This window comes from Cetorhinus maximus, chromosome 4 (genome assembly GCF_964194155.1).
Source record: "Cetorhinus maximus chromosome 4, sCetMax3.hap1.1, whole genome shotgun sequence".
Classification (NCBI taxonomy): domain Eukaryota; kingdom Metazoa; phylum Chordata; class Chondrichthyes; order Lamniformes; family Cetorhinidae; genus Cetorhinus; species Cetorhinus maximus.
The window spans coordinates 144,034,276-144,062,272 of NC_135882.1; the positions used below are offsets into that span (position 1 = coordinate 144,034,276).

The 27,997-nt window shown below is 43.7% G+C and overlaps 1 long non-coding RNA gene across 1 annotated transcript; it reads right to left on the reverse strand.

Annotated features, from left to right (window-relative positions):
- Positions 1 to 1,944: 1,944 nt before the first annotated feature.
- On the reverse strand, positions 1,945 to 27,833 carry LOC144679370 (uncharacterized). The gene is made up of 3 exons (XR_013576335.1): positions 27,785 to 27,833; positions 27,656 to 27,677; positions 1,945 to 2,538 (listed from the first exon to the last, which is right to left on the reverse strand). It is a non-coding gene; the product is annotated as an uncharacterized LOC144679370 (long non-coding RNA).
- Positions 27,834 to 27,997: the final 164 nt, after the last annotated feature.

Below are 27,997 nucleotides of genomic sequence, written 5' to 3' on the forward strand. Positions count from 1 at the left end.
AGTAATAAGCCTGAGGATTGGGATTTTAAAATTCAGCAAAGGAGGACCAAGAAACTGATAAAAAAATATAGAAAATAGAAAATGAAAGTAAATTGGCAAGAAACATAAAAATGGACTGTAAATGCTTCTATAGGTATGTAAAAAGGAAAAGATTAGCAAAGACAAATGTGGGCCCACTACAGACAGAGACAGGAGAATTTATAATGGGAAATAAGGAAATATCAGGGAAACTTTTTTTGAGGCTGTTACTAGCAAAATAGATAAGGGCGAACCAGTGGGTGAACTTTATTTGTATTTTCAGAAGGCTTTCGATAAGGTCCCTCAAGGAGGGCACTTTCTCCCAAGGTGGGTGGGCATAGCCACAAATTTTCCTGACTTCTGCTATCCACCTCGAGGGTGAAAATCCAGGCCTTGGTTTACAGAAAAACTTTCCTGGGCCTCCTGTGGCCTAGATCCTTATTGCATCCAGCTTCTTGTTGATATGGACTGCCATTTAAGTCAATCCCCTACTCCTGTAGTATCTCCTGGGCTAAATTTATGATCTGTTGAAAATGAACCACAGTAAGGCAACTGTTGTGTTGCAAACAGAAGTAATTGTAATGCAGTTACCCTTTTGAACCTTGAGACTGTCTTCCAGAGCTAAATTATAAGTATATAAGTAGCAGTGATACAGTGGTTGAAGTTTCAAAGGATATTTACTTCCATTTGTAGTTTGACTTATACATAGAGGCTTGGAGAAGAGACCAAAATTAGAACATGTGTTTACCCTGTCACCATGCCCCACCCCCTCCCACTGCTAATACATTTGCCTGAATTCAGGGAAGTAAAAATGACAGTGGGGGTGAGGGTGGAAACCCTTTGTAAAACTGGTGTGGATTCCACACCCCACCCCCAGGCACCTTAATTTTCCACCGGCAGAGGGTTGGAGGACTGTTAGAAACAACCCACACATACTTAACCCCAGAGGAAAAACATTTCGTTAGTAGCCACGTTGATTCTGTAGGACCCTGTTTTTTTTTCTTGAAGAAGCTTGTTTAGAAGGGCGTTGACACATGTTGTGAGGGAGAGTCTACTACACTGTGTACAATTGTTTTGAATAATTAGATGCTTCAGAGCAGGACAGCATTCCTCCCTCACACTCCAAACAAAGTTAAATTGCAAAAGCTTGTCATGGTCTTTCATCTTTAGGCTAGTCTCCCTCTCTGCATCACATTCCAGTTTCTCATCTCTGTTTTATCATTCCTATCATTCCTTGTTTGAATTCCTCCATCAAGTTTTCGCCCCAGCCACAACACTGAAACTGACTCTGGACCCCATGAACATGGATAAAGAAACCTGCTGGTTACCACCTACCGCCCACCCTCAGCTGATAAATCAATACTCTTCCATGTTGAATGCCACTTGGAGGGAGCACTGAGGGTGGCAAGGGCGCAGAATGTACTCTGGGTATCACCAAGAGTGGCTCAGTGGCACCACTACAGACCGAGCTGGCCGAGTCCTAAAGGATGTAGTTGGTAGACTGGGTCTACAGCAGGTGGTGAGGGAACCATCAAGAGGGCAAACCTACTTGACCTCATCCTCATCAAACTACCTGTTGCAGATGCAGCTGTCCGTGGCAGCATTGGTAGGAGTGATCACTACACAGTCCTTGTGGAGACAAAGTCCCGTCTTCACATATCCCCAGTCACGACCCACTAGGCATAGTGCACGGCAATACCAAGGTCCCTGAGCCACAACAAATGTGAAAAACTTTGATCAAACCACCAGATTGCCCCAATTCTACCTAACTGTTTAATTTAGGTAACAGAATACGAGCACCAGGTTTGTAAACTTAATAAGTAAATAACTGTTTATTGAACTAACTGTTGTTAGCCAGTGGCAAAAGAAAGAAATATGAACTGCTGATTTCTAACACTATAACTTAGTCTCTACCCCACTAAATCCCTATACACACACATACAAGACACATAAGACACACAAAAACGTGGATTTTAAGAGTTGTATAAAACAGTTCAATAGCACCAATTCTGGAGTACAGGATTCGATAGTTTGATTTTGATCAATGTCTTCCAAATTTCTTCCAGTTCTTGTTGATGACACGAGGTGGTCTTCCAGCACTTTCAGTCCTTAGTTCACTGGTTGAGTACATGCCTTTCCATGTCCCTAACAGTGATTTTCCCCTTTACCTCTTGACAGGGGTTTTCAGAGAGAGCGAGAGAGAGAGAGCAGGTTATAGAGATATGAGGAGAAAAAGCCAGCTAGCTTATTGTGGAATTACTGGAATCTTCCAAGCACAGGAGAAAGAGGTTTTAGGCCTTGTTCCTTTCAGGCTAGGAGCTATTCAGCTGCACTGCTTCTCACACAAAACCTGGTCAGGAGCCAATTAAAATGCTGTTGTCAGGCAGCTCCCTTGGCCCAGGACTCCTTTCCGGCACCATCCTGTCTTTCATGGCACACTCTGTTCCAGGACTGCAACATTGTATATATTTCTCATCCTGTTCCAGTGGATATGTCTTTCAACCTGCAGCCATTGTAATTCTAACCCACAGTCCAACAAAAAATAAAAAGATATATTATTCGCAATAGTCTAACAGAAATAAAAAGATATGTTCCTTAAAATACCCTCCATCATGTTGTGTGACCTCCGTGCTGAATGGATAGATTTCGAACTGATCTCGCAACTCAAAACTGGGCATCCATGAAACACTGTGGGTATTCAGCAGCAGCAGAAATGTATGCAACCACAATCTGTAATCTCATGGCTCAGCATATCCCCCACTCTACCAATACCATCAAGTGGGTGACCAACCCTGGTTCAATGAAGAGTGCAGGAGGGCATGCCAGGAGCAGCACCAGGCATACCTAAAAATGAGGTGTCAACCTGGTGAAGCTACAATACAGGACTACTTGCATGCCAAACCATGGAAGCGGTATGCGATAGACAGGGCTAAGCAATTCCACAACCAACGGAGCAGATCTAAACTCTGTTAGTCCTGCCTCATCGAGTTGTAAATGGTGGTGGACAATTAAACAACTAACTGGAGGAGGAGGCTCCACCAATATCCCCATCCTCAGTGATGGGGAGCCCAGATCATCAGTATAAAAGACAAGGCTGAAGCATTTGAGACAATCTTCAGCCTAAAGTGCTGAGTGATGATTCATCTCAGCCTCCACCGGAGGTCCCCAGCATCACAGATGCCAGTCTTCAGCCAATTCGATTCACTTGACATGATTGCAAGGAACGGTTGAAGGCACTGGAAATTGCAAACGCTATGGATCCTCACAACATTCTGGCAGTACCACTGAAGACTTGTGCTCCACAACTAGCTGCACCCCCAACCAAGCTGTTGCAGTGGCAGTTACAACACTGGCATCCCTGGCAATGTGAAAAATTGCCCAGGTATATCCTGTACACAAAAATCAGGGCAAACTGACCCGGCCAATTACTGCCCCATCAGTCTACTCTCAATCATCAGTAAAGTGATGGAAGGGATCATCAAGAGTGCTATCAAGTGGCACTTACTCAGCAATAACCTGCTCCCTGACATTCAGTTTGGATTCCGCCAGGGCCACTCAGCTCCTGACCTCATTACAGCCTTGGTTCAAACATGGACAAAAGAACTGAACTCAAGTGGTGAAATGAGAGTGCTGCCCTTGACATCAAGACAACACTTGACCGAGTGTGGCATCAAGGAGCCCTAGCAAAACTGGGGTCAATGGGAATCAGGGGGAAAACTCTCCACAGGTTGAAGTCATACCTAGCAAAAAAGAAGATGGATGTGTTGTTGGAGGTCAATCATCTCAGTTTCAGGACATCACTGCAGAGTTCCTCAGGGTGGTGTCCTCAGCTGCTTCATCAATGATCTTTTCTCCATCATAAGGTCAGAAGTGGGTATGTTTGCTGATGATTGCACAATGTTCAGCACCATCCATGCCTCCTCAGATACTGTGCCCATATGCACCAAGACCTGGACAACTTTCAGGCTTGGGTTGATAAGTGACAAGTAAATTCATGTCACAAAAGTGCCAGACAATGACCATCTCCAACAAGAAAGAAACCAACGATCTCAACTTGACATTCAATGGTATTACCATTGCTGAAACCCTCGCTATCAACATCCTGGGGGTTACCATTGTCCAGAAACAGAACTGCACTAGCCATATAAATATTATGGTGACAAGAGCAGGTCAGAGGCTGGGAATTTGGTGGCAAGTAACTCCCCTCCTGACTCCCCAAAGCTAGTTCACCATCTACAAGGCACAAGTCTGGAGTGTGATTGAATACTCTGCACTTGCCTGGCTGAGTGTAGCTCCAACATCACTCGAGAAGCTTGACATTATTCAGGACAAAGCAGCCCAGTTGATTGGCACCCCATTCACCACCTTCAACATCCAATCCTTCCACCACCAATGCACAGCGGCAACAGTAGATGCACTGCTGCAACTCCAGCAGATCCTTTGAGAGCATCTTCCAAATCCATGACCTCTACCACTTAGAAGGACAAGGGCAGCAGATGTATGGGAACACCATCACCTGCAAGTTCCCCTTCAAGTCACACACCATCCTGGCTTGGAACTATATCACTATTCCTTCACTGTTGCTGGGTTAAAATCCTGGAACTCCCTCCTTAACAGCACTGTGGGTGTACCTGCACCATATGGACTGGAGCAATTCAAGTAGGCAGATCACCACCACCCTCTTAATGGCAATTAGGGATGGGCAATAAATATTGGCCTAGCCAGCGCTGCCCACAACCTGTGAAAGAATAGAAAAAAGCTCTTATCAAAGTCAGAAGTGGCATTCTGCAATTGTGAGAAAAATAAACTTTTCCTCCTCTGCTTTCTCAACCTGTCTGCAGCCTTTGACACAGTTGACCATTCCATCCTCCTCCAACACCTCTCCACTTTCATGCAGCTGGGTGGCACACCACTCACCTGATTCCATTGTTACCTCTGTAATCATAGCCAGGGCATTACTTGCAATAGCCTCTCTTCTCACTCCCACAGTGTTACTTCTGGTGTCCCCCAAGGATCTTTGTCTCTTTAACTACATGCTGCCAGTCGGTGTCATCTTCTGAAAGTACATGGGTTTCACATGTACGCTGATGACACCCAGCTGTACCTCACCACCACCTCTCTCAACTCTCGAATCATTGGTGCTAAATTATCAGACTGCTTATACGCCATCTAGTATAGGATGAGCAGAAATCTCCTGCAATTAAATATTGGGAAGGCTGAAGCCATCAGGTGGGATTTTCCAGCCCCGCCTTCTGCTGGGATCATCCGTTCCTGCTGAAAGTCAATGGACTTTTGGCTGGGATGCTGAATTTCCCGCGATGGGTCCCACCACGACAGGACTGGAAAATCCCAGCCATTGTTTTCGGTCAAACTTCATTTCCCAGCTACCAACTCAATCCCTCTCTCTGGCAACAGCCTGAGCTTATTCCAGTCTGCAACTTTGGTGTCATGTTTGATCCCAAGATGAGCTTCCAACCATATATTTGCGTCTCACTAACATCGCCTATTTCCACCTCTGTAACATCGCCTGTCTTTGCCCCTGTAACAGCTCATCTGCTGCTGAAATGCCTTTGTTACTCTAGACTTCATTATTCTAACACACTCTTGGCTGGGCATTCTACCTTCTGTAAACTTGAGATGATCCAAAATTCTGCTGCCCGTGCCTTAACTCGCATTAACTAATTCCCATTCCCATGCTCACTTACCTACATTGGCTTGTGATTAAGCAACATCTTGATTTTAAAATTCTCACCTTTCATGGCTTCACCACTCCTTATCTTTTCTCCTGGCCCCACAACCCCATGAGATTTTTTTTTACATTCATGGGATGTGGGTGTCGCTGGCTAGGCCAGCATTTATTGCAAGCAGTGTCTGGAGGACTTTAGTGAACAGGTTTTTCCAATGGTTTATTATCATCATTAGACTTTTAATTCCAGATTTTTATTAAATTCTAATTCCAATTAAAGGGATTTGAACCCGGCCATTACCCTGGGTCTCTGGATTACTAGTCTAGTCTAGTGACATTACCACTACGCCATTGCCTCCCCTTATCTGCACCCATCTAAATCTGGCCTCTTTAGCCTCCTGATTTTAATTGTTCCATCATTAGCTGGACGCCCAAAATCTGGAATTTCCTCCCTACAACTCTCTATGTTATTTTCCTCCTTTAAGACACTCCTTAAACTTTTGGTCATTTGACCTCAAATCTCCTTATGTGACTCGGTGTCATATTATGTTTTATAATGCTCTTATGAAATGCCTTGGGACTTTTTATGACAATAAAGGTGCTCTATAAATATAAGTTGTTGTTGTTATGATTGCTTTCCTGATTGCAACTGTCTTGTTTCTCCTAAACTCCAAAAAAGCACTGTTGCACATTCTCCCCACTTCCCAGAATCTTGCATTGAATTCCAGATTCATTGCATCCTCTCCTACTCTAAATCATTCCTCCTCAGGATTGGAGGACTCCTTACCTCCTTCTCTCTTCCCTTTCTTCTGTTTGCTGGCATTTAAAACCCATGATTTATGCCAACTAAGTACTATTTCTGTTCTCTCCCACTCTTTTCAACCTTGATGGATGTCCTGCACTGTGGGGTTTGCCTCTTCAATAAAAATTGAATCCCGTTGTTAAGTAAAAGAGGATAACTAATGATGGCAAGTACGGTTCTCCGTGTGTCACGGCTTTCTTGATCAGTTTTCTGAACAGAACATCACCCCTCCCTTGCCCAAGCAGATGTCGAGTTTTGTAATTATACATCTTATTTTGTGGAAGTTAGCACAAAATAAAACACATCATCATATATTTTGCAGTTTGTTCTGGTTTGCAATATGATTTATATTTAGACAGGTGGTTTGTTAAACAAGTGGTTTGTTACTGCACAGATCCATTCAGAACTGACTATATTAATAACTCCTGGGAGCTAACATTGCAAAATTGCTGATCCCAGGCAGTGAACTGCACTGTATGTGCTAACTGTAGAAATTTATGGGGTTTTTAATGGGATGATGCACTGCCCCAGATAATTTGCCCTAATTATGCGGCAAGGAAGCTTGGAAATTTATCAGTCTGATGAATGTTACCCAAAACATTATGACCTATTTTTTCACAAATACTGACTGGCTTACTGTGCATTTTCTGTTTTAATTTCAATAATTCAGCATTTGTAGTGTTTCTTTCTCAATTCGCAGAGCTAGCTCGTGTGCAGTCTAATTAGTTCAGGATGCTTGGCATTTTATTTCATTGTGGTGGATGCTGGCATATATGTGAAATATGTGGCCGGCTTTGTGGCCTATAAGGCTTTGACTAAGTATTGATCTAATAAATAATGGGCCAAATCTTCCGTGTGCACTGGCAATCTCTCCATTTCTTTTTTTACACAGCACTCCTGTTCTGGACTTTCAAACTGAATCTCTTCAGAAATGCGGAGCATACCTATTCAGGAAGTCCTTCTTCGTAGTACAGGATAATCGGGGGAAGCCAAGCCAAGCCACGCCACACCCCCTTTTTATAGCATTAGCTGCTGTATTTTGGTAAGTCTTCATTCACCTAACACAGTGAAAAGTTTTGGAATGTTTAAATAACTTTTCACTGTGGTAGTGAATGAGTGTGAGTGAGGCAAGTGAGTAGGGTAAGTAGGCTTGGAGGGTGGGTAGGGTGCCTGCTGTGTAGAGTGAAAGGGTGGGTATGGTGGAAGGTGGCAGGATGGGTAGGATGGCAGGGTGGTAGGTGGTAGGATGGATAGGGTGTCAGCTAAGTAGGGTGGAAGGGTGGCAGGGTGATAGGTGGCAGGGTGGTGAGGTTGTGTCAGGCTGGGTTGTGGGCAGGGGTCAGGGGGTGGCGGAGGGTCGGTGGAGTCGGAAGGTAGGTGGGAGTCAGAGGGTCGGAGAGGAGTCGGTGGGTCGAGAGGAGTCAGAGGGAGCCGGAGGGATGAGGGGAGGTTGGAGGGTCAGGGGCAGTTGGGGGTAGCTGGAGCGTCGGGGGGGATCGGAGGGTCAGTGGGGAGTGGGGGGGATCAATGGGGAGTCAGGGGTGGGGGGCGTCAGTTATACAGTTACCTAGAAGTTTGACATGGTTTTTCCCTGTCTAACATTTCCTGGCTAACTATCCATGTAATTGAGTTGGAACTATCCGAAATCTCCAACTCTATCTCAGAATCGGAGACTTTTTTTGGAGTGTTCCGGATGCAGGGGAATTTCCCAACAGATGTTGAAACTTCCTGGGTAATTCCCGCAGAGTCCTTGCGTTAGGACTTCTGAGGGGTCTCCCAGTCCGAGGTACCTCTGGGTGCAACCATTTGGAGATTGGAAGATCTAGGCCAATTGCTATTTCAAAGCAGATATAAATAACCTCATATATTTCAATACTGATTTGCATTCTTCCTGAAGTGTTGACTCCTTGCTGGGATGAGTATCATGCTTGATGTGACAGTGTAACAGTGACTATCAGCAGGTTATTTGATGGTTGAGGCCATCATAACTAAGGCTAATACAAAAAGCAAGCATGGAAAGTTATCAATCTGATCAATGTTACCAGAAACATTTTGACCTGTTTTTTCGCAAATATTGACTGGCTTCTGATGGGAAGTCTGATGGAAGGTCAGAGATGTGAAACATTGGTTAGAATTTTTTCCAAAACGTAAGTTGTCTTGCTGTCCAGACTGAAAGTGAGACCCAACACCACGAGGGCATTTTACTGGTGGCAGCCAATTAAAAGGCTGCTGCTGAGACCACTGTCCAGTTGAGGACAGCAGCCTGCCTCCCAGGGCTGCTGGTTAAATCAGAGGGCAGGCAGCTTGTCAGCTTTGGCAGTGTCACCGATGGCTGCTGCTGAGCTACAGCTGGAAGAAGAGAGCACCTTTATGCTTAGACATCCTGGAAGGCCAGGCATTTTTTTTATTGGGCAGACCCGGAAGGTGGGGTGGGTTTGGGGGAGTGCACACTTAGCAGTGATGCCAGAATTGTGGGGGCGGCCATTTCCATGGGGCAGTCGGAAAGGAGAGCCCCCCCCTCCCCTCCCCTCCTGATGGTGGTAAAATGTCGGTGGGGCTGGAAGTGACTCTCTATTGTCCAATTAATTGGCTGCCCTCCTCCAGCCAGTGGGAGACTTTGCCTCTCAGGTCCCTATCGCTGTTAATATCCCTTTCCAGCAGGAAGGCTGAAAAGCAGCAGAAAAAGCAGCAGAAGGAAGCTCCCAACACATTCCGCTGCCTTTTTCCAAGGCCTCTCGTCTCCCAGCCCATCTCCAGAGGGCTAGTAAAATCCAACCCATTATCTGTTTCTCTCTCCACAGATGCTGCCTGACCTGCTGAGTATTTTCAGCATTTCCTGTTTTTATTACAGCCAAGCCCAATCATGTTTTCACTTGATGCACATCCACACGTAATTCTAACAAGAGTGGTTGGATAGCAATTGGGAGCTGAAACTCTGACCTGCTTGACCTAAGCTAAAGATACCAAAGCCAGTTGTTCATGCCCATGCTGATATTTTAGTTGCAATGATCTCACTCACTCAGGAGTAAATCTGGATCTCCTTGATGTGTGTGGCAAGTTCTACACTAACAGTGTATGTACCTACTGAACCGTTAGTATTTTTTTTAGTTTGTTTTACCAGATTTATAAACAGAAGAATAATGACTATTCTCGACTGTGCATGGATGAATTAATTTGTAGCCTGGTGCATAATGCAACAGTTCAAACTTATTGATCCTCACATCTCCACCACCACTTGATCATGACCAAAAAGGCTCCACACAACAGTATGTGTATTGCAATGAACTCCAACACTCTGGACTTTGGAGGACTGAAGTGGGTGTTGGTTGTTAAGTGTTCATGATTGGCATCTAGTGACTCTTGTCAGGAATTGTATTTGTTAATGGGCAGCGAGCAGTATGCTGTCTGAGAGTGTGGTGGAGGCAGATAGTATCATGGCTTTCAACATGGAACTGGATAATTATCTGAAAGAAACGATTTTCAGGGCTACAGGGAAAGGGCAGGGGAGTGGGACTAGCAGCTGTTGCACTTGCAGAGAGCTGGCACAAACTCAAAGGGCTAAATGGCCTCATGTAGATCCTAGTTAGAGATTTAACAGTTTATAAGTAAGCATGGAGGCGGAGTGAGGGGGTGGAGGGGGTGGGGGAAAAACAAAAAGGAAAAGGTCTGTGATTGAGTGGAGCTTCATTGGAACACTGGAGGAGGCTAGAAGTAAGAGATCAGTGTGGGAGTGGGGCAGTGAATTAAGAGGACAGATGATTGGAAGCTTGGGTCATGCTTGCAGACTGAGCAAAAGTGTTGCACAAAGCAGTCACTGAATCTACATTTGGTCTTTGCTAGGCAAAGGAGACCTCACCGTGAGCAGCGAATACAGTATACTAAATTAAAAGAAGTACATGTAAATTGATGTTTGACCTGGAAGGAGTGATTGGGGCCTGTGACGGTGAGAAGGGAGGAAGTAAAAGGGGAGATGTTGCACCCCATGTGTTTGCATGGAGGGCTGCCATGTGAAGGTGAGGGGGTGTTGGGGATGGTTGTGGAGTGAATCAGGCTGTCTGGAGGGAATGGTCTTTTCAGAATGCTGTAAGGGTAGAGGAGGAGAGGCTGTATTTGTTAATGTGTCAGCCTAGAAATGGTGGAAATGGCTGAGGTTGATTAATTGGATGCGGAGACAGGTGGATAAGGGCAAGGGGAATCCTATTGTGGTTCAGGGATGGAAGGGAAGAGGTGAGAGCAGAAATCTGGGAAATGGAATGAGCACGCTGTTGAGAGATAGGACACATCGTTAGCATATTTAAAGCAGGCTGCCACAGTGTAATTGCCTGAGGAAACCTGTCAGTAAAAGAAAGGTGGGAGCTGCTGGCTCAAGAAGGTGTTTTTTAGAACACTCTTGTGGACCAGAAGGAGTAGGAGTGCATTTCCTGGCTCCATAAGGAAGCCTCTGGCCTCCCCTCAGCTGATTGCAACTTCTCTCTCCCCCCCACCCACTCCCTGCCTCAATCAATGACCTTTCCAACTCCAACCTCAATCTCTGTCCTTCCGCCTCTTGTAATTGTCTTCTTTCCCAGCCCTGATATCTTGCTCCCTCTGGGATGTCCTCTCTTACCCCACCATAAAGCCATGAACTCTCTTTCCCGACTTCTCTCCCACCCTTCTATGATGGCTTCTCTTTCCTACACTGTCTCCCTAACTACTCCCACCTGACCTTGTGCTTCCTCCCTGATCCTGATTACTGAGCCCTATCCCCCTCGTACCCTGGCTTCAGCTACCTGCCACTAGTTTTCCATACAAACAGCTGGCCCACCTGTCAGTTAGACCAGCTATCGGGTGAGAAAGAGAAGAATGTATCAAAATTAGACCTCCTCATCCATGGCCTTCTCAGGTTTTCCCCATGTTGCCATATTCCTCGCACCCTCCCCATGGGCCATTGTTCTAGACTATGCACTTACACCCTGGAGTGAGGCTTGAACCCACAATCTTTCAATACAGTGCTAGATGTTCCACCAACTGAGGAATGCTAGGTTATGTGAATTATAGGGGTAATGTTATGATCCCAGCTGATGTTAATACTGGACAAGTCAGATCCCAGAGTGAAACCTGGGCTTGGTAAATCCTAACTGTTTTTCCTTCAGAAACTGTAGAGGTCAGTTACTGGACACATTCACAAGAGTCTGCCAGTATACTTTAACACAAAGAATAAAATGTTCATTAAACAAAAAAAAATGAACTATATTACACTAGACAAAAAGGTTGGAAAGATTTCAATACAGATGCCAGAAAATGATTCGAACTCACACTATTTCTTTTATGCCATCAACGATTACAGACACAAAACCCCAGTGAAGACTTACCACTGTCTCAACACCAAGTTTTCTTGCTTGGGTTAGCTCTGTTTCAAAGTTTTCTTCAAACAGACTTCTGAGCATTTACCATATGTGCTTCTTCAGTTGGTATCTCTCCCTGAGACACTCAAAAACTGCAACCTAAACTCACTATTACTTCAAATTCAGAGCAAACACAAGTTTCCTAAACTCAGTTCCCCAGCTGGCTTGCAAGATTTCTTGGTAGAGAGATTATACCTCCTGCCTGCACTCTCTGGTATACACACACTAACTAACCACCCTTCTGTATTCCGCTGTCTCTCTGTGTGTCTCCAGCCACCTGTCACTAGGCAACAACATAGTTTTTTCTACTTCATGTATTTTTTTTAACTTTGCTAAACTACTAACCCTGTGGTAACCCAGTTCTTCACTTGAAGAGTTGTAAAACGTTATTAAAAATGCATGTATACAAACAGGGCCCCAGACTTTCTGGTACAAAGCTTATAAAAAACCTCTAAATGAAAATAACACCAGGTTTCACAATACAAAATATAAACTTAAAGCTATACATTGTTTCTAACACATCCCTGCAGAAAATAAATGAAAAGATATCTTTAAGAGGCATTTTCGTTTTCTATTACAATCTCTTATCGTTATCTCTATTTTACTTATACTCATTTTACTCTAGCAGTAACAATGTAAACATAAAATATACCATAAATCATATTCTACAAAGTCCATTTTGATCACAACATTCTGGTTCCTCATATTTGCTCTTGATAAAGCATCTGGTATGATATTGTCTTTTCCCGCGACATAAATGATTTTTAAATTGTATGGTTGTAGCATTAAACTCCAATGAAATAGTCTCGGGATCTTGGTAGGAAACTTTGCAAAAAAGATTAACGGTTTATGATCTGTATAAATAAAAGTCCCTGCAGAGTTGTTGGATATGTAGACTCCAGAATGTTGTAGAGCAAACAACAAACTCAAAGTCTCTTTTTCCACAGTTGAGTATTTCTGCTGGCAAGAATTTAACTTTTGAGAAAAGTAATTGACTGGTCTTTTGATCCCCATTTCATCCTCCTGTAATAAAACGGCACCGACACCTATGTTGCTGGCATCAACCGCCAGTTTAAATGGTTTAGCATAATTTGGTGCTGCTAAAATTAGTGCAATAGTCAATACAGCTTGCAAAGGCACTTTGACACTCCTCTGTCCATTTAAATTTCTTGCCTTTCTTTAACAATCTTGTCAGGGGATCCACTGCAGTGCTGAAATTCGGAACCAACTTCCAATGGAATCCATTCATGCCTATATACTGCAGAATCTCTCATTTTGTCTAAGGTACTGGAAAATCCAAAATAGCCCTATTTTTGCTACTCTAGGTTATACTTGGCCTTGTCCCACAGAGTGGTCCAAATAAGTCACTGATGCTTTGGCAAATTCACTTTTTGCCAAGTTTACGGTGAAATTGGCTCCTTGTAACTGAGCAAACAATTCATCCAATTTTTGTAAATATTCCTCCCAGATTTGGCTGAACACAACCAAATTATCAAATATACAACGCAGTTGCATAATCCTTCAATGACCTTATTGGTTAATCTTTGAAAAGTTGCTGCTGCATTCTTCATTTTGAAAGGCATAACTTTGCATTGATAAAGTCCATCTGGGGTTATGAAAGCTGATATTTCTTTGGCCGTATTTGACAATAGGGCTTGCCAATATCCCTTCAATAAATCAATATTTGTAACAAACTTTGCTTGTCCAATCTTCTCAATATAATCTTCTAATCAAATGGTCATTTGGCAGTACAGAATTTGAATATTGCTGAAAAAAGACATTTTGTCAAAGCTTTTCATCTTGTACTTCTCAGGACAATTGCAAGAATATCAATGTCAGGGGAAGCAACAATTTTACTTTATGAGAAGAGAGTGGTTGGCAAGTAAATTCTGATTGGCAGAGGCATTGCCATGGAGAATACACCAGTTAATGGTGATTGACAGTTAACTGCCAAGCATGTTTGAAATTTAAAGCAGGCAGCTTGACTCTGATTGGTCAAGGTAATGTTTTGAGGAATGAACCAGCGAATGGGTATCAATTGTTTTGTTTAGCTGAAACAGGCACAATATGTGTACACGGGGAGAATTTTCTCCATGTTGGGCGGGCTGTTCAGGAATGGGCGTGGAGCCGATCGCCGCCTGCGATTGGCTGTGGGCCAATTAAGGCCCGCCCAGCGTGACGCGCACCCAGAAGCGCTCAGCGCTACTTGTGCGGGTGGGGGGAGGAGGGAGAGTCGGGGCCTGCACTCTTTCTCACATGCGCATGAAAAAGCGCAGATATCTCCCTGAGGCACGGAGCTGCCTCAGGGAGATTAATTTAATTGTGAAAAATTGAAATAAGAATTAAAAAAAATATTCAGACATGTCCCCTCATGCGACAGTATTTTAATGAAAAATTTAATTTAATTTATAAAGCCTTCATGAAACCTCATCCCGCCTGTGGATGAGATTTCATGAGAAATGCGAAGGCTGCCTGGGCTCTTTGCTCGCCTGCCAACCTTAATGTTGGATGGGCAGCCCAGATAATCAATTCATTTAGGTCATTAATGGCCCTAACAGGCTTTGACAGTTTGACTGGCCCGCAGCCATCTCCGGTGTGTGCCCGCCGAACTGAAGATCGGAATGATGCGCGGTGACATCGGGATGCATGCCCGATGTCACCACGCATCATTTATGGAAGATTCAGGCCCATGTTCTTTCTGTCTGCAAAGAACAGGGCCCTGTGTATAATATATGTAGCTTCCAATACACAAAACTGTGCCACAATGCGAGCCTGACTGACTATCTTAAATTGGTTGTCAGCGTAATTTTTAGCACAATGAGGATTATTTAGCAAATGTTGTCCAATTGAGGAATCACATCTAATGTTGGACACTGTGTTTTGAGTTTTGCAAGCATGGGCTAGTTGGATACAGTCTGTACCTTGCCTGTTGCAAATGGCAGAAGGGACGTGGTGTTTGATACGATCCGCCAATCTTTGGGAAGCACGGCCTACATACCTAGCATCACACTGGCACTGAAATTCACATACCCACTTTACTCATTTGTGTAATAGGCAGAACATCTTTTTGGCTTGGCGGCTGCATCCTGTTAGTGGCGAATACCACTCGTGTTACTACAACATAGTAGCAGCGTGAAACAGCTAGCTTCACCTGTCGCTCAGAGTTTTGAGATACCTTGCCCTTCCAGGGTAATCTGAGGTAGACTGGGCACTTTTCAAGGCTGAAAGCGATGGTTTTAGGCCCATTCATGAGTTTGCACGATATACAGTGCAAAATGATCTGATCAGGGTAGCCATTATCCCGCAGGGTGTCTTTGATTTGCCCAATTTCAGCATCAAGCTTGCATGGTGAGCAAATGGCTTGGGCCCTATTTACGAGGTTGCAGATAAGGCCAATCTTATAGCGTGTGAAGCTGTAAGAATCCCAATGTATATATTGACCAGTGAAGGTAGGCTTGCGGAAGACCTTGGTGCAGAATCCCCTGGCAGATTTCTCAACTAGTATGTCAAGGAAAGGGAATTCATTCATGACACCTCTGGCAGAATTTAACCACATCTTTATGCAATTCTGGCCAATAAAAATGTTTCAATATTTTAGCCCGCATCTTCATAATACAGAAGTGACCTGCCATTGGAATTTTGTGAGCCACTCGTAAAATTTTGTTACGATACCCAAATGGAACTACCACCTGATGAACTATTGCCAATTCCTCATCGGCTGGTATTTGAGGTGCTCTCCATTTCCTCATTAGCACTTTATATTTTAAATAATAGCACTCAGGTATTGCTTCTGGTTCTGTCTCTGAGTAGGCTGTTTGATATAGCTCTCTCAACTCAGGAGCAACCTGTTGCATTTCTACTAAAGGGGATGGGCTAAATATGTCAGCCTTATTCTCTTTGCCTTCATCCTTTTTGCTTAAGTTTTCAAAAATAGTGTCAGATAACTGAATTTCCATGTCCTTTTGTATAGCTTCATCCTTTTCCTGTCTAATTTTATGGGCCTGATATCTAGTCAGGACACAGTCAGGAAACAATCCAGGATGTTCCTCTTGTAGCATTTCAGTTTCTTTCACTGCCACTGGTTGTTCCAACACCCTCAGTGAAGCTAATATTTTTGAACTAGCCAGGTCATTCCCCAAGATAAAATCAATTCCTTCTATAGGGATTTGATGCACTACTCCAACTGCAAATTTTCCACTGACTAAGTCACTCTTTAATCCAACTCTATATAATGTGTTCAGTGTATACCTTTTGTGTATACCTTTTTTTCCTTCATTAGCCCCTCTGGAAGACAAATTTTATCATCAGCAGTGACTGACTTGTTCCAGTGTCTCTCAATATCTTTATTGGTTTGCCTTCTTGATTAGAAGAATAAGGGAATACCCCTCTTTATAAACAAAATCTTTAAACTGTTCCATAACTTGTCTATTTATTTTGTTGGAGGAATAAGGGAACACATCTCCCTTCGAGAGAAAACATCCAGAACCTCCGGTAGCCTGACCCTCTTTAGCAGTAATTGAAGGAGAATTCTCTTGAATATCCTGCGCCATATCTTCCTTCCTAGTAGATTCTGAGAGAACATGTTTCACCTGTATCACTGCTACAGTTTTAATACCCATTTCCTTTCCTGCTTTTCTGAGGATTCCTTTAGCATTCCTACTACTGCAATAAGTCTCCCATTTAATTTCCAGCAATTAGTTTTAGTATGTCTAGTCTTGTTACAATGGAAACACTTTATTTTGCTTACATAACTTTTAGGTTCTAACCTATCTCCTTTATTATTTTAGCTTCATTCTGTTTGTTCCCTAGAACTAGTACCTTTTCCATCCCCAGATTTTCTGTTCCTCCAGTTTCCTTGTTGATTCCCATATGACCATTTTCCCACAGGTAACTGTCTGTGTGAGATATCATAGGTATCAGCCAAAACTGCCGCTTCTCGGGTCTTTGATACTTGACACTCATCTAAATAAGCCTTAATGGTTACTGGAATACTATTTCAGAATTCTTCCATAATCATGATTTCATTCACATTTTCAAACGTTTTCTCTAAAACTTCAGTGATCAAGACCACAACACCACAATATTTATTTTCTCTTGTAAATTCTACATTAGGTTTCTTGCTTATGCCCGCCAATGTCGTCACAGACTGGGTGTAGCAGTCAGCAGACTGCCTCCACCTCTGCTGTGGATGTCGGGGGGAGCACCAAGATGTAGCAGCAGGGTTAGGAAGGTTAAGAAGATTCAGTTGCCCAGCCTGGTCACAGGTGTTAATCGCTTGTACACAATATTCACTATTGTAAATAAATTCGCAAGAATGTCTCCCTGCCTATGGCTCCTTTTTCTGATGAGCATTGTTCGCGTCACTCAGATGTGAAACCTTGGTTCCTGCGTAAGATAAAAGCAGTTGTCTCAGTCTAGGGCCTCTTCCCTGCGCTTTGTGCAACCTTCCCAGCACACTGATGGTGCGCCTTCACAGTCACTGGACAGATCCATCATCCTCTCTGTGTGCTCTCAGCACCTTTGAGGTGCGGCAGGCCCCCCATATCATCAGCCTCTGTGCCTGGTAACAGTGTGTTCCTAAAGACTATAGCTCATGAAGGATGCAATAGGATCAGAAGAAGTTAAAGTTTCCCTGCTGCATCTCCATGATATGACCCTGTTCACAGAGCACAAGTGATCTGCCATCAGCCAGACAGGAATCAGACATTCACATAAGCTATGTGAGGATCTATGGAGTGTCCCCACTCCATGTTGTTATAATCCTTGTGGAGAATTATGGGCATCTGATGTGTCTCCATAACAGGAGCTTTATCACAGAGGGTATGTGTGGCGTCATCAGCCAAACAGGACTCAAATGTTCACAGATGCAATGTGAGGATCTATGGTGTCTCCTCACTGCATGTTGCCATCATCCTCCATGAATCTAGCAGCTATGGGGGCCTCGTGAGCATGCCTGCCACATCTGGCTAGTGCGATGGTTTCATTGCTGTCACCCTAGCTTTCGAGGACCTCCTCACCCTCATCCCCATCGATGTCCTCCTCATTGCAGGAGATTTGCAGCTCCTCCATTTCCTCTTCAGCCAGCTCCACTCCCCGTTGCAGCACCAGGCTGTGAAGGCTGCAGCAGGTGACAGTGATGTGTGACACCCTCTGTGGACTGTATTGCAGGGCTCCACCAGACACGTCGAAGCACCGGAACCTCATTTTCAACATTCTGATGGTTTGCTCCACAAAAGTGCAAGTTGCAGCATGAGCCTCATTGTACCTTTGCTCTGCTGCACTCTGAGGCCGCCACATGGGCGTCATCAGCCACGTCCTCTGCAGGTAACCCCTGTCCCCGAGGAGCTATCCCTGCACCATCTGTGGACCCTTAGATGTCAGGGATCCGAGACGTACTGAGAATGTAGGAGTCATGGCCTGGGAACTGTAGGATGCGTTTGTGGTGGGCGCACATTGGCGGAACATTCAGCGAGTGGAAACCCTTGTGGTTTATGTAGTTGACCGCTTGTTGCCACGGAGATCTGAGCGCCATGTGAGTGCAGTCAATGGAACCTTGCACCTGTGAGAAACCTGAGATCTGGGCAAATCCCAGTGCTCTTGCTTCCTGGCTTTCCTGATCTCGGGTAACATGCGCAAAGTTTTATGCCTACGCAAAGATAGCTTTCTGACCTCATGGATGCATTTATGTGTGGAGGCTTGTGATATCCCACAGGGGTCACCTGTGGAGCCCTGAAAGAAGCCACTGGCGTAAAAATTGAGCGGCGCTGTCACTTTCATGTCCCCGTGGTGCCAAATCCTGCAGCAGTTGGCAGATGTGACCAATCAGTTCCCTGAACAGGCGCAGTCTTCAGCGAAACTGGTTCTCAGTCATCTGCAGGAATGACAATGGGCATCTATACACCCTGGGTCTAGCAAGGCACCGACCAGCGATGACTCTTCAGCGGCATGCGCGGGAGCCCCAGCCGCCCCTTCTTCTTAAGGATGCTGCTCCTCCCTCTGCCCAACCTGGTGCCTCTCTTTTCCTTTGTCTCCACTGCCTGTAAGCCATGAGGCATACAGCTAGGTCACCAGGCTCTATGTTCCTGATGTACTACTCCTGCAGGATGAGAGAGAGAGACTCTTGGCTTAGCATAGGTTCACTAAGAACCTCTCTTGGTGAAGTCTGAAGGCCCCTCAATGCATCCCAGAGAGTGTTGGGCACCACTTGGATGGCCAGAGTTTAGTGCGCTGCATGGCTGCCTGAAACCCCACCAACCTCTGCCGGAGTCCACCTGAACGATTGGCAGCAGCTTTGCCCACTGGACTGCATGCTGTGCTCTCAGCTCAGGCGCAGGCATTCTCCTAACCCACACTGTAAGGCTGTACTGTTAGCTTGAACCATGGGGGAGGCTGGTTCAAACCTGAATGATGACATTGCAAGGGGCTGTAAGCGCCTCCACCAGTGACTGCTCCATGGCCAGCTTTTGCAAGGAGATCGTACAACTTGCCCAGCCGTCGAATTGTTCTGTAGTCCGCTAAAACGCTCATTTGTTTGCAGTCTGTGCCCAAGGGGTGAAAAGCTCTAGAGCATTTGATGGCACTTTCATGCCTCTGCATTGCTGAGTGGGCAGATAAGCTAGAGGCCTGACTCCAAGCATGTCAATGTGGCTGCACCTGAACTGACTCTGCTGTGGAAGAATGGTCACTTTGTACAAAGTTTCCCTAATGCATGGCCACTTCCCTCCCGCTCCCCCACCCTCAGATGTGCTTGTGCACTATCAGACCAGGCTGCCTTGCCCTCCTCAACTTGCCACATGGGGTGCTGCCTTGTCCCCCAACTCACCCCAACTGCAGTGCAGCCCTTGCCCTGACACCATACTGTCAGCCAGCCAGGAAAAGCAACTTGCCTGTGCCCTCACCTGAATGTGTGGCGCCTCAACCTTGAAGTCGAATGGTGACCCTCGTGAGCGCTGTGCAACGTTAGTGAGCACTCACCTCCAAGTTCCCTTTGAAATGCATGCCTTATAAATGCTGTTGTGAAACGCACCGACATGCCCAGCTGATCCACCGTGCAGGGATGATTCCGGTAAGCAGGGCTTATAATGATATGCAGATGTATTAAAATGATGTTCCCAACATCTGGTGGCGGGAAATGCGGCCCATGATTGACATGCAGAGCAGACGATCGCAGACTGGTTTCACAACGGCATGAAACCCCATTTTTGGCCTTCCCGCCATATTGTCCGCTCACACCCGCCATGATGCCCAACGCCAACAGGGATGGAAAATTCTGCCCTTAGTTAAGGATTTCAAATAATCTACTTTTACATCTTCTACCCTCAGAAAATTCTTAGCAACAGTCAAAGCAATTTTTGAATTCCAACCCATGTCATATGCTTCACAGCAAATCTTGCTCCTATGCCCAGTACCTCCACGTACTCGTTTCTTCAAGGATTCACAGACCCCACCAAAAATTCAAGGATCTTTAATCCTGCAAGAGCCCCCACTTTGTTATGATCCCAACTGATGTTAATACTGGACAAGTCAGATCCCGGAGTGAAACCTAGCTTGGTAGATCGTAACTTTGTTTTTTTTTAGAAACTATGGAGGTTAGTTACTGAGCACATTCACAAGAGTCTGCCAGTATATTGTTAACACTAAGAACAAAACGTTTGTTAAACAAGAAAACATGAACAATATTACAGAAGACAAAATGGTTGGAAAGGTTTCAATACAGGTGCCAGAAAATGATTCAAACTCACACTATTTCTTATATCCCAGCAACCATTACAGACACAAAACCCCAGTGAAGATTTACCACTGTCTCAACACCAAGGTTTCTCACTTGGGTTAGCTCAGTTTCAAACAGTTTTCTTCCAGCAGACTTATGAGCATTCACTAGGTAATTTTCTTCAGTTTGTATCTCTCCTTGAGACACTCAAAAACCACAATCTAAACTCACTATTACTTCAACTTCAGAGCAAACACATGAGTTCCCTAAACTCAGTTGCATAGCTGGTTTGCAGGATTTCTTAGTAGAGAGATTAGACCTTTTACCTATACTCTCTGGTATACACACACAACTGACGGGTCTTCTGTGTTTCCCTGTCTCTTTGAACCCCTGTCGCTAGGCAACAACAGTTTTTTCTACTTTTTTAAAATTTCACTAAACTACTAACCCCTTGATAACCCATCTCTTCACTTCAAGAGTTGTAAAACCTCACTAAAAATGCATGCACACAAACAGGGCCCCAGACTTTCCGGCACCCAGCTCACAAAACCTCTAAATGAAACTAACACCAGGTTTTACCTTTCTTAACACCCAAATGCAAAATATAAATTAAACTTAAAGCTATACAGTGTTATAATAGTAAGCTCAAATGTCCTTTTTTAAATCAGTGACTACTTCCTATGAAAGATAGTAACAAGGACTGCAGGAGAGATGGAGGGGAGAAGCTTGGAAAAACAACATTTACAGTGTTTCAATATGATTTCTTTATTCCATGAAGCACTGTTTGATTTTTTTCCAGTTTACAGATATCTACAGCAAGATTTTGTATCCTCACATTTTCTTTGAGGAAAACAAAATCTTTCCATTTTATTTCTGGTATGAAACCTTGCTCTTGAATTTTTCACCTTGGGGTTCCTTTTCAATTAAGATATTAATTTAGCATCATGGGATTTTTCTGCTATCGCTACTGAAGTCTCTAGTAGCTAGAGAGTTTATCCTCTGTGCATGCTGAATGGCAATTGTTAGCAGTGTAGCTTTAAGGCATAGACAATTCCTGCAGTTCAAATATTGCATGAAAATTCATTGGAAACAGTCAACTCATTTTGCATGACTTGCAGTTGCTCCTCTCATGTGGCTTATAATTACCCTTTAATTACCTGCCTGTTTCTATATGAGATGATTAAACTGAGATCCCCCTTCTGCCTGTTCAGAATAATTGTGAAAGGCCCCTTGGCATTATTCTAAAAGCAGCTAGTTGCCTGTGTCAACATTCATCTCTCCACTGAAACAGTGTGGGATTGTTCTGTGTACAAACATGGTTACCTATAAACCAATTGTGATTAAACTGCAAAAGTGCTTTCTTGATTTTGAATTGCTTTGGGACTTTGTGAGGTTGTGAAAGATGTTCATGAGTGTTCTTACACTTCTGAATTGTTTATATTTGTGTGCCCTTCTCATTTTCTTTCTCATCTCTCCTGTCATGTTTGGGAATTTGACTCTATCCCAGTTTCTTAAAGTGCTGCAGCCATGGTCCCACTTTAGCACTACAAACATTTCTCTTGGGCCCAATAATGAGCTATTAGTTCAATCCCATAGGGAACCCCCCATGTATCAATATAGGCTCCGACCCAGGAAAATGGTGCAGAATTGCAGGTGAATCTCTATTCTGAAGAGCATAATCACAACCATTAATACACAATGCCTATAAATGCTTATGCTTTATCATTACGCAGAATTGCTGGCAAACGTATGACCATTTCATCAGAGAGCAGGAAGTGAATGAACCTAGGAGGTGACATTGCTGTGCTACCATATTTATTTTAAATTTTAATTCCCACATTGACATGGCTGAGTTCTTACTTGGGGAGAACCTCAGTTGGGCATTTATATGGTGATGGTGCATTGGGATGAGATCATTTTGCTGTTGTTAGGGAATGCTTTGTTTGCAGTGCTTCAGTTGGTTGCAGCATTAACAAGACAGAATGTAGGTCGCCATATCAATGGATATTTGCAGCTCCCATATAATATGAGCAGCGAAGTCTCAGATATAATAATATATCAGTTTAAGTTATGGAATTTAGAGACATTTACTTAATGTCATTAAATGATGCATAGAATTTGCAACTAAACCATTGGTTAGAAACAGACTGACTAAGTCTGCCAATTTGAGCTGCTAAATAGTAAATTCTTAAAGCCATACAAAATATAACCATTCTCCCTTTGTAGATGATTTTACCTCTTTCTCAAGTTCAGAAATCGAGAATTATGATTGACACAATCTCACATCAAATTCAGCACGTTAATTGAAAATTTTAAACAAAACAGTTCAAAGTTCATTTGACTAATACCTGGGGGTGGCGGCTTTATCTTATGAGGAAAGGTTGACAGGCTGGGTCTGTATCCATTGGATTTTAGAAGATTGAGAGGTGATCTATTGAAGATCTAGAGGGGGCTTGACCAGGGTGCATGCTGAAAGGATGTTCCCCTTGTGGGAGAGGCTAGAACTAGGAAACAAAATTTAAAATAAGGGTCTCCCATTTAAAACGGAGATAGGGAGAAATGTTTTCTCTCAGTGGGTCATGAATCTTTGGAACTGTCTTCCCCAGAGAGCGGTGGAGGCAGGGTCATTGAATATTTTAAGGCAGAGGTAGATAGATTCTTGACTAACAAGGGTGTCAAAGGTTACAGGGGGTTGGGAATGTGGAGTTACTCAGATCAGCCATGATCTTTGTGAATGGCGGAGCAGGCTTGAGGGGCTGAATGGCCTATACCTGCTTTTAATTTGTATGTAAATCATGCAGTTACCCCTCAGGTGGTTGATCTAAGATGACCATAGGTCACTAAGGAGTGATCTTTGACTGAGAGCTACCTGTTTGGTTCACCGGGACTCTTCCCATCGATATGTATCTTCCTTCATGAACCCTTCTGTGCATGACTTTTTCAGGAGTTTAGATGCAGAATACAGTCTTTGAAAGAGCCTATGCACAATCCTCTTCTGGATGTGCATTGTTAGTTGGGTGCATGATTAGCATATTCCCATGTTATCTTGCATTGCCTTAGCCATATCAGCACTTCTCCATGTCCCGCTTTCTGACCACATATTATTTTCGGAGAACATACTGGGGTCAAAATAACATTGAATGTAAGAGATGTCCATAAAATGCAAAGGCTTAGCACCCATCTTACCAGCTGTGATTACCTTTCTGGCATCAATCAGTTTGCTGAAATTAACCAAGCCACTCACCATCCTGACTTGGAAATATATTGCCATTTCTTCACTGTCGCTGGGTCAAAATCCTAGAACTCCATTCCTAACAGCACTGTGGGTATACCTAGACCTTATGGACTGCAGCGGTTCAAGAAGGAAGCTCATCACCACCTTCTCAAGGGCAATCAGGGATGGGCAATAAACGTTGGTCTAGCCAGCAATTCCTACATCCTGTGAATGAATTACAAGAACTTCTATTTCAACATAAATTGTCCTATTCAGTTCAGCGGTATCACTGCAATTAACTAGTATCAATATAATTAGCAAGTATTGCACCCATTCGGTTTCCACATTACAAACACTGCTCTGAACTCATACCAGCCTGTTAACCCTTTCCTTACACTTTTATCATTCAATGCTGAAGAATTAGAAACTTCAACATTTCTAAGAACAACACACACAATATGATCTTAGTTCATGCTGTATTAGTTGATCTCAGCTGAAGAAGAGGGACACCATTAGGGGTTACACATATCCTGATTGCCCAATTTGGGCCCCTGCTTGTGAACACAAAGACCCTTGATAGAAAGTGTATGTGTATGGAAATGAGTGAGGACAATGATCAGTCAACTGACAAATGGGGGGGGTGGTGGGGCGGGGGGGCGGGTGGTGGGGGGGGTGAATTTTCAACTCGAGGTGAAAAGTTATGGGGGTAGGTGGGAATGTGGAGAAATCAGATCAGCTATGATCTTATTGAATGGCAGAGCAGGCTCAAGGGGCCGAGCAGCTACTCCCATTCCTAATTCGTATATTTAAGGCTGCCCATTTAGAGTGCTGGTAAGATGGGTGCTCAGCCTCTGCATTTTGTGGGCGTCTCTTGTGTTTAATGTCATTTTGAGACCAGTATGTTCCCTTAAAATAATATTTGGTGAGAAAGTGGAAAAGAAGGCTTTCTTTCTTTCTAAAAATGAAAAAGTTATATTTTTGTAATAACTTTCATAGCCTTATGGTTTCATTGTCTGGTATTAAACATTAAATAAAATTATTTTCAAACTATTCACTCACCTGTTTCTCAAAAGGTTGAGGTTACGAAAGGATTTGTTTAATAAAATGTTTAAGACATGTTTTATTTTGTAACTGATGTAACTATGTAACCTGAGCTTTCCGAGTCGATTTGCGTGTGTGCATTTTGGCTGCCACTCCAGGGCTGAGCCTATCACTCAATTTTCACTTTTTACTCTTTTTTTTAAACTTCTATTCTCTTTATACCTCTGAGACCCCTTTTTACTATCAAAATGGTTCTTTCACATCTCCCCTCTCAGAAACTGCAATCTTGCAATTTCCCACCCCAACCTTAGTACTCCCACTCTCTTGTCACCTTCAAAGACACGACTCACTCTTAGATAAGCTTACGGCTTTCTCCTGTGTCTTGCTTGACATTCTCTGCAGGGCTCATTGAGGCACTTGGTGCTGGCTCATTACAAGCAGCAACCACAGCTGTTCCATCCTACTCTCTCATTGATCTTCCTTCCCAGTGGTGGCTACTCTTGCCAGTTTTCTTGCCATCCAAATCACTCTTCCCACCGCTGACACTGTGAACTCTCCCAGTTAATCAGCTCCCACTGGTCCTCTACACATCTCCCTCCAGAATGTCTGTGCACTTATGAACAAAGAAGGGGAGTGGATCTTGGTGAGAACCAGCATGGACATGATGTGCTGAATGGCCACTGTGTTCTCACCATTCTATGATATCTACACCGCTTTCCCCTCAGCCTCTGTACTAAATGACTTCTCATCCTCCATGATTTCAACTTCCATCTCAAGTCATCATGCTCTCTCTGATTTCAGTCACCTCTTATCGTCTCTAAATCGCCCCTGCCATGTAAATTTTCCAATGCATATTCATGGCCACCCTCTCGACCTTGCCATTTCACATGGCTTTGTTGGTCCCATTGTATCAATCACAGATGGATTTGATCACTTCTTTGTATCACTTGCCATCCATATCCCACTTTCATGCCTACTCCTACCTACCTCCTTCAGTATCCATGCCTGGAAAATAAACTACACCACAATTCACTTACAACTACACTTCCAAATTCCCAACAGTACAGTTTTTGGCCCTTAATTTGCCACAGCATTTCTCCAGCTACTGATGTGCTCAATGTCATCTCTACCTTTGGTGCCCTAGTCCCCAGTATAACTGTTATTCTCTCACACCCTGGCAGTTTTCACTGGTAGGGCACCCACCCCCACTCTGCTAGGTCCAGGAGACACTGACTTGAAAGGATATAGCAACCAACTGGTTCAGCCATTCACAGCTAGACCTGGCTGGAGCATGTAGGTACAGCACTATGCAAAGATAAACCCTAGTTTCTTTCCTCTATTGCAGACTGTATTCTTAAACTCTCTTTCCTGCCTTCTCCATCCTCATCTCCAACTGTAAACTTGAGGAGCTTGCATCTATTTCTATTCTCTCTCCTATGTCCCCTCACGCCCTCTCCGAGCTCTCCTTGTCCAGAAGCCCCACCCTCAACCTTATTCCCACTAAACGCTGACTACCCAACTTCCTTTCCTGATCTCCATTGGCTAGCAGTCAAGCATCTTCTTTTTAAAAAAATTCTCATATTTATTTTCAAACCCCCCCTTGCCCTGGCACTCCCTACCTCTGTAATCTTCTCCAGCCCCAGAGCTCTCTGAGATACCAGCACTCATCCAGTTCTGGCTTCTGAATTATGGAATCATAGAATAGTTACAGCACAGAAGGAGCAATTTACCTAGTGCCACTCTTCCACCTTATCTCCCACCAAGCTTAAGTCCCACCAAGGTCCTCAATTGGCATTCAGGAGGAAGACAAGCCTTTCCATCCTGGACTTATCTGGGGAGCGGAGGCAGGGAGGCAGCGGGATCCCCACCCTGCTCCCTCCCGCCTGATCAAATGGCGGTCCCCACCTCGAAACCCGGTTATGTGGGGAGGGGAGAGGAGTTAAATTCCACCCATGATGTCTACCACCACCATATCCCACACTTGGCACCTGTTGAGTTTTCTATTTGGCAAAAGATGCAAATATTCCTAGATGGGAATTTCTGATTTGAGAACCAGCTTCCATGAAGAGAGGAAGAACTAGGGAATGAAAGATGATGCTAATATGCAGTCTTATCAGTTGTGAACATACATGTTTTAAAAGTTAATTGCGGCAATGTTACAGGGATGTAGGAACAGGAACAGATTGATTAGCTCATCCAGTTCACTCTGTTCTTCATGTTTTATTTCATGTCCCGTGCCTTACCATCGTGTAACTGCCATCTATACACCATTTCACTTAAAACGGCCATGCAGTAGAGGAAGCATTTGTTGAGAGCGTTGTTTTGGTTTTTGGGAACCTTTCTGAGAAGCCTAGGTTCTTGACATTCACCTCAGTCTATATCAGCTGGGAAAAGTACAGTAGTAATTGCTACATTCACATAAAACTGTGCTACTGTGATATTTTGTATATATTTTTACTGATTTTATATCTCCAAAATAAATGTTAACATGAGAATAGAATTGGTAGTGTGATGATGTTGTCTATTAATTATACATTTCTTGTTTTATGATCTCAGTAAAATAACAGACATCTCTGATTAGCAGGTAAATTAATGTCTCTTTTATTTTGAAAGGTTTAAGCATACTTTACAGTTTGTGTAAATCCCAGGGTTGATGCTTAATCTGTGCCACTCAGTCGATGTTAGTCACGCACCACAATTAGCCCAGTGGTTTGACAAGATCATATTACAGAATTGCTTCAGTTACAAGTGAATCCTTCAAATAAAGAGGATCTCAAACTGTAAGAAGGTTTTCACTTACCAATTCCAAGCAAAGAAAGTGCCTACATGTAGAGACACAACAACCATATTAATAACACTTTAATTAAGAAAGTGTCTAGGAATGTAATTCTTCTTATGTTTTCATACGCTGCCTATTTAAAATTATTACCTTTGTGCACTGAAGTGAATCTTGATCTCCTCTGACCATTTGATAGAAAGCCAGAACAAGCAGATAGTGAAGGTAAGACAGAGAGAGAGAGAGAGAGAAGGAGAAAGGGAAAATTAACCTGGAAGAGGGTGTGCGTTTGACTGCAGGTCAGAAAAGCGACAAAAATGCAAATGGGTTGGGAAGCCAGCTCCAACCTGCCTTTTAACTCTGGTA